This window comes from Psittacula echo (assembly GCF_963264785.1).
Source record: "Psittacula echo genome assembly, chromosome: 11".
NCBI classification, from domain to species: Eukaryota; Metazoa; Chordata; class Aves; order Psittaciformes; family Psittacidae; genus Psittacula; species Psittacula echo.
In genome coordinates, this window is record NC_137746.1 from 11523386 (window position 1) to 11530915 (window position 7530).

Sequence of the window (7530 nt, forward strand, 5' to 3'; positions counted from 1 at the left end):
TGCAATTGATCACCTTTACCTACAAAAGAAATGCAAACCTGCACTTTACCGAATTGTGCTTACTTCTGCAAAGCAAAATCCTTCATTTGTGCAAAAAAAATCCATGCTGGTCTCTAAAAGGCATGTGCAGAAGGTGAATTGTGCAGGTTTGACACATCGTGAGTTCTTTACCCAGAAGTACCCAGTGTCATCATCACCCCTTTGCTGTCTGTGCAGAACTGTGTCTGACAAAGCCCCTGTGAAGCTGGTGCTGCTGGAAGTGGCCAGGCAGTGATACAGGCATGTGGGGAGCAGGCAGGCACCTACTGGGAAAGAAAAGTCATTCTGGAACAAGTTCTGCTTTTTGGTTGGTTTTTGGAACAAAAGCTTGTCCAGAATAGATGAAAACCTGATAGGAGAAGCCCGGCAGGACTTGGGCAACCATGCACTCTCAGTTCAGGGAGGGGCAGAGCAATAGCACAGACATGAAGATTTCTTTGCATCGTTCTCCTTGTTTAGCAAACACATCTCCAGATACCAGCAATACTGTTACCTGGCAGCAGCACTTCCTTAAACCCCTTCAATTATTTTTAATGGCCAGAGCAAGTTTTCATCAAAAATACTCTCCTAGAACGATGTTTGTTTTCAAAATACGGCTCTGTTTGGTTGGCTGTGCTGTCTTCATCGGCTGGAGCAAGATAAAAAGGCCAACTGCTTGGCTGAGTAACTCAGATCTCTTCCCAAGGGAAGTGGCACAGGGTCCAGAAGGAAGGCGAAGGCAATAGTTTGCAGTCGTTAGCCTCATGCTTTATCTGTTCAATGCGTGCTGTGAGATGAGGAGACAGGTCTGCCCACAGGGGAGAAGCTCCAGGTAGTGAGAAAACACCCCATGTGTCTCCGTGCATCCAGAGGTAAGAGACTTGGGATTGGACTAGTGATGTGAAACAAACCCATAGGGCAGGAGAATGGGCTTTCTCATCTTCCCAGTTCTCTGTCCAAATTGCAGCTACTCTGGATCTCCTCCTGGGAGAACTCTCTGTGTGTATTGTTCACTTTTGACAAAAAGGTTTGTTTTGCTGTACCTGCATTTTGACTGAAAATCTTGGAGCAGCTCTGGGAGGTGCCTGTGTTACTTAACCAGACTGAAGAAGTGGGATGCTTTCATTCTGCAGACAGGAGCCCCTGTGATGGGCCTGTTTGATGCAAGTCAGCAATGTCCTTTTGTATTTTGAAGTGTTAAAGGAAAAATTATTTTGCACGTTGCCTCCTTTATCCATGTGTTACATTCCCAAAGCATCACTTGGAATATCCCAGTGTTTTCAAAACAGGTTTTGCCTAAGTGAATGTGTCATCAGGAAATGCAGAATTCCCGATGAAGTGTTAGGTTCAGTGAAATAATATTGTCTGGTTTTAGCCCATTTTGCTGGACTGTTTCAAAACAAGAGGTATATTAGGAAGGAGCACAGGGGGCTCTGTAGCTCTGTCCCTGATGTGGGCACCTGTGCCAGTGTGAATGCAGTTCAGACCATGGTCTCAGGGTTGTGGTTAATCAGGCCCATAAATAAAAACCAACAAATTAACTGGCACCATGGGAAAGTGCTTTTCTGTTTGGTTTGTCTGAAGTTATTTTCCTTTATTTATCCATGCAATCTGCACGAGCCCTGGAGCTAAGCAAAGCACCTTATGTACATAGCTACAACACTTCATGACTGCCTGCTCTCCTGCCTTAGCTCTCCTGGTGCAATGGAGGACACATCAAGACAGAAGTCAGGACAGAGCAAAGACACACTGTGCTCCTCAATGTCAGAAGAGCCTCCTGCAAACTTTATACATGTCAAACTGGAGGAGTATGAGCCTGCAGACTTCAGCACCAAGGAACTCATCCTAAAGAAAGCCAGAGAGGTCTGCACGTTCAATCATCAAACCATCATCACCTTCTTCTGTCGGCTGTTCCCAGTGCTGGACTGGCTTCCCCGTTACAATGTCAAGATGCAGTTGCTTGGGGATGTCATATCTGGGCTCCTGGTGGGGATAGTCGCCATCCCTCAGTCCATCTCCTACTCTCTCTTAGCCAACCAGGATCCCATCTACGGAATCTACACCAACTTCTTCTGCAACATCATCTATGTTGTCATGGCCACTTCGCGCCACAACTTTGTGGGCTCCTTCGGTGTCCTGTGCCTGATGATCGGGCAGTCTGTGACCCGGCATCTACAGCTAGCAGGGTACAGCGACGACAGCGCTGGCTCTTCGCTGCTGAGCAACTCCACCTCCTCCAGTAATGGGACGAGTGCCTGTGACAGGAGCTGCTATGCCATCACTGTGGCCCTTTCTTTGAGCTTTCTGGTCGGTCTTTACCAGGTACAAATATTTGCTGTTCTGCTGTTTCTTTTCCAACCTTTCCCTGCTAGGAACTTCTCTGTGCTAAAGATCTCGAATCTCCTGTCTTGGTTCAGATTTACAAGTCATGAGAAACCTTTCCTGATGTGGCTAGATCCTGACACTCTTGAATCAAATGTAGTGATTTAGAAACCCACAAACATGACTGAATGGGGGGATTTGTTTCCTCCCATATGACAGGCCATGTCCTTGTATGTCCTTATGATCAGACACAGCAAGGGAGAAAGAGCCACTTTCCCACCACCCCAGCCCTGGAGCTGGGCCAGCTCCTCGTGCAGGTTAGAGCACGTTTGGGGCTGGCAAGAACAGCTCTCGAAAGCCTTTGCCATCAGCAGGGGCTCCTTCGAATCCCATGCTCCCTGGGGATGTCCCCACTGCCTGAGCCTAGATGTCAATGAACAACTTCAGGCTCTTTCACTGGCACAACTAATATTCTGTGCATCACACCAGTTATATGCCACCGAGTGCTGTTTTAATGGGGCTGCTGGCTGGACATTGTGTTAACTATGTGCCCTTATTGCTTGTAAGCAGACAGTGGTAGGGACCTTGTAGGCTTCTTTGTATGGCACCCTAGCCACAGACAAGTGTTATAGGTAGGTCTCTTTAGTTTGTCATACCCCAGATTAACTAATGAAGACAAAGTCCTCACTGACTGCTCAGCAGACAGAATATAAGTGGAAGCAAACTGACATAAATTGGCAGCCACCTCTTCCAGCCCTTCTCATCGATGCTAAAGGTATGGCTGGCTTGCTTTTCAGATCCTGCTGGGGGTTTTACAGCTGGGCTTTGTGGCTGTCTACCTGTCAGAACCTCTCCTCAGTGGCTTTGTGACCGGCTCCAGCCTCACCATTATCACCTCCCAGATGAAGTATCTCCTGGGACTGAAAATCCCTCGTCACGAAGGGGTAGGGTCCTTCATCCTCACATGGGTTGACCTTTTCAGATACATCCAGAACACCAACATCTGTGACCTGGTTACCAGCCTGGTTGCTTTGGCCATTATAGTGCCTGTCAAAGAGATCAATGACCGGTATAAGGAGAAGATGAAGGCTCCATTCCCCATAGAGCTGCTGGTAGTCATTGTAGCCACAGTAATATCTTACTACTTTAACTTTGAAGAGCGATACAAGTCTGATGTTTGTGGGGATATCCCCACTGGTTTCAGGAAACCCACTCTACCAGATATAAACCTGTTTTCCAGCCTGGCGGTTGATGCTGTGCCCATTGCTGTTATTGGTTTTGCCATGACCGTCTCCCTGGCAGAAATCTTTGGCAAAAAGCATGGCTACACTGTCCGTGCCAACCAAGAGATGATTGCCATTGGCATGTGCAACCTCATCCCTTCCTTCTTCTACTGCTTTGCCAGCTCCGCAGCCCTCACCAAGACTTTGCTGAAGGAGTCCACGGGGACACAGACCCAGGTCTCTGGCCTGGTCACCTCCCTGGTGCTGCTGCTAGTGCTGCTGTGGATTGCCCCGCTCTTCTACTCACTGCAGACCTCCATCCTGGGGGTGGTCACCATTGTCAACCTGCGGGGGGGCCTGAGCAAGTTCTGTGACACCCCCCGCATGTGGCAGCTCAGCAAGCTGGACACGGTAGTGTGGTGGACAACCATGCTGTGCTCCACGCTGATCACCACAGAGATTGGGCTCCTTGTGGGTGTCTGCTTCGCTCTGCTCTGTGTCATCTTCCGCACGCAGAGACCCCGGGCCACGCTGCTGGGCAAGGTCAGCAGCACAGAAATCTATGAGGACCAGTCCACGTACAAGCAGCTCAGCAGCATTGCCAACATCAAAATCTTCCGCTTCGAGTCATCTCTCTACTATGCCAACAAGGACTATTTCAAGACTGTTCTCTACCAGAAAACAGGGGTAAATCCTGTCCTGCTGGCTGCTAAGCACCAAAAGGTGGAGGCCCAGGCAAATGCAGAATCAAGCGACAGAAAGAGCTTTTTTGGCACCAGGTTTGTCTGCCTGAAACAAGCAAAGAAAAGGTCTGGGAAGCCTCCAGAGGATGCCTGTCCTCCTTCTGTAGACATACACACCCTCATCCTTGACTGTGGGGCGATGCAGTTCATAGACACTGTGGGTCTCTCAGTGCTAAAGGAGGCACGTCATGACTATAAGGAGATTGGCGTCCAGGTACTCCTGGCCAACTGCAACCCTTCCCTCCGCCACCGGCTCCAGGAGGGAGGCTGGGCTGGCGAGGCAGACAGTGGTGGGCAGCTGGCTTTCCATAGCATCCACGATGCCGTGCGGTTTGCTGAATGGTGGTGCCGTGTCCGTCGGGAGGAGAGCAAGGACAAGGATGCTCTCCAGGATGCTGAAAACCTGAACTTCCAAGTGTCTTTATAAAGCTGTGTGTAAGGACTGTTGCCTAATGGGGACGGACTTGGGAGGTACTTGAGAGCAGTTTTAGTCTTTGCACTGTCAGAACATGCAAAAAAGGCTTTGATGAACTGTCAGCAGCAGACATGGGGCAGGCATGGGGAAGGTGTGGATTTCAGCGGACATTGCCAATTGGTGGATAATCCGAGCGGCTTTTCAAGGCCTGTCCTGTGGGAGAGGGGCTTGGATGGGTTTTCACCCCTGTCCCTGTCGGAAAGGGCTGTGGGGCAGGAGGTGCCTTGGGAGCCGGGACGCGTGTCTCGGGTAGGCGCTGGGGGGCACGATCGAGCCGCGCTGCGCTGCCCGAGCCGGGGCCGGCTCCGAGCACCTCCGTCCCTGGAGCCGCGGCGGCCGGGGGCAGCGGGGTTGTGCCGGTGCCCGCTGCCTCCGGCCCCGGCTCCGGAGGAGATGCGGAGCGGAGCGGAAGGGAGAGCCCCCGGAGCGCACCCACCGCCCGGAGCACTCGCCTGCCGGGATGTGCGGAAGCAGGAGGTGAGCGGCAGCACCTCCGGGCTGGAGCCGTGCCCCCACTGACCGGGTGACATTCGGAGCTGGCTGTAAGGGCCCCCAGCATGGAACAGCCCTGTCCTGTGTTAGAGATGCTGCCACAGAACAGGTATCGCTGCTGCAATGGCAATCACAGGAGGGAGCTTTGCAGGGGTCTGTGATCGACCCAAGCTTTATGCCTAAAAATCCTGTTCCCCGTGGCACCCTGGAATTAACCACCATCAGACTGGTTACTGGGGAGAGGGAGGGTTGAAACGGGACACTAAGGCCAAGGAGAGAGGAGCTGTAGGCAAGGTCTGACATCCACTCCTCTGAGGAGCACTGGTGGTGCTTTCCGCTTCCCCACAGGGAATCACAGCCCCAGGCTCCAAGGCCAGGCATGAAGGTAAGCAGCTCCTGTGCTGTGCCTCTTGGCTGTGCAGCTCAAGGTGCACACCCACACACAAGAAAGGGGCTGCAACCAGCTCAGGCCTATCAGAAAAGCTCACAAACAGACCTGTATCTTGTTATGTGGCAATTCCTTCTATGTGCATTTCCAGTGCCCGTATTGTGGCCCAATGCAGAATAACTGGGGAAATTCAGGATGCCAGCATCCTCTCTTGTGGTGCAGTCCCCTACAAATTGCATTGTGGAGAAACGAACACCCCGAGGCATCTTCGGGTGCTAGACAGCAAAGCCACTCACTCACCTCCCCAGATGTGCAGCAGTGGAGGTTATGGCCTAATTGCAGCAGGGGTGAGAGCCACCAGTCCCGCTCGCTCCTTCACTCACTAATGTATATTCATCTTTTGCCACCTTTATTTTCAAACTGCCCTTCTCTTCCCACACAGCCACAGTCAACGCGGGAAACAGATTGCAGAGGCTCATTTATTTTGCAAACACCCTGCTGCACGGAGTTTGCAGCTCCTCAATGGCCACGAGACAACAGCAACAAACTTGGCAACAGCAAAACACTTCCCTTACAAACGAAGAAGTTTCAGAGAGCTGTATGAGGTTCATTCAGCTGACATTGCTTGCCTTCTGTGTTGTGTGCTGCACGGGGAAGGAGAGGCGCCTTCCTCTGCTGTTATCGATAGACGGGGGTTTACATGACTTCCATGGCTGGAATTACAGGTTTCCTCCCCAGAAAAGGTATCTGAGAGCCCCCTCTGCTCTTCATACACTGTAAATCAGGAAAACCTGTGCTGTAGCTTGCAATGGCCACAGTTCTCCCAGTGTTTGGCAGAGTCTGGGCTGCCTTCCACACACACGGCTGGATGCCGGGCAGCTGCATGCACAGTGCTGTCACTGTCACTGGTAGCAGTGGGCAGGGCAGTCTCGCATCTCCAGCACCACTGGGTGTGCAGCTGGAGGGAGCCTTGAAATGGACACAGGGACCTCTCCTTCTGCTGGGCTGGGATGGGCAGCATCCTGCTGGCTCTGCTTCTGCATTCCGAGGGTGAGTCCCTGGTGTGAGCTGAGAAGGCTCCGCAGTATTGCCAAGTATCAGAATAGCTTTTCTTTCATTAGCTCCATCTGTAAAAACACCTTCTATGCTGCATATTTAGTATGTGAGTATTCCCCTGGCCTCATCCTAGAAATGCAGCACCAAAGACATCCCACTAAAGGGAACTCTAGCTTTGGCTAGAGCCACTCAGGAGCCCGGGGACAAGAATCTCTTGTAAATAAAGTGTATGGAAACAAAATCCTACTGGCTCTGCTCAGGAAAATGTATTCTTGTGGTCAAAAGTCTGTTTCAAATGGATTAAAGAGCATGGTATGCCCAGCTGCTTGCAGGTCCTTGGAGCAAGGTTGTGAGTGTCAGATGAAGGTAAATTGACTGAAGAGGCCAGTATGAGCCCTGCAGGGCTGGATGGACCAGGCGTGCTCAGTGTGCCGTGGGTGCAGCTGCGGGGCAGCTCTTGGGGCACACTGCACCTCTCTCCAAGGGTCCTTGCAGCCCATCACAGCCACTCCCCAGGGAGGCTGCATCAGGATTTTGCATCAGCCATGGAGCAATGAGTAATGGGGCAGTTTTATGCCTGAACAGCAAGTCAGTAGAGGAGAAAAGTCTTGTTACCTGCAAGGATTATGACTTTCCTTCCCCTTTGGAATAGCATTGCCGTAATTTTCTTTATAAGACTGTTTATGGAGAAAATCAAATTGGTTTGGTTAGACTTTAGATGCATTTATGATCTTGGTGGGGTCATAAAGCCACAGCAGGATATAAAACCGTTGCTGATAATTCCTGGGTATAGCCTGATGCAACACAGTGCAG

The 7530-nt window shown here is 51.2% G+C and overlaps 1 pseudogene across 1 annotated transcript; it reads left to right on the forward strand.

Annotated features, from left to right (window-relative positions):
• Positions 1 to 1662: 1662 nt before the first annotated feature.
• LOC308225772 (sulfate transporter pseudogene) lies at positions 1663 to 4733 on the forward strand (annotated as a pseudogene). Its single transcript has 2 exons — positions 1663 to 2340; positions 3138 to 4733. The product of its transcript is annotated as a sulfate transporter pseudogene (transcript).
• Positions 4734 to 7530: the final 2797 nt, after the last annotated feature.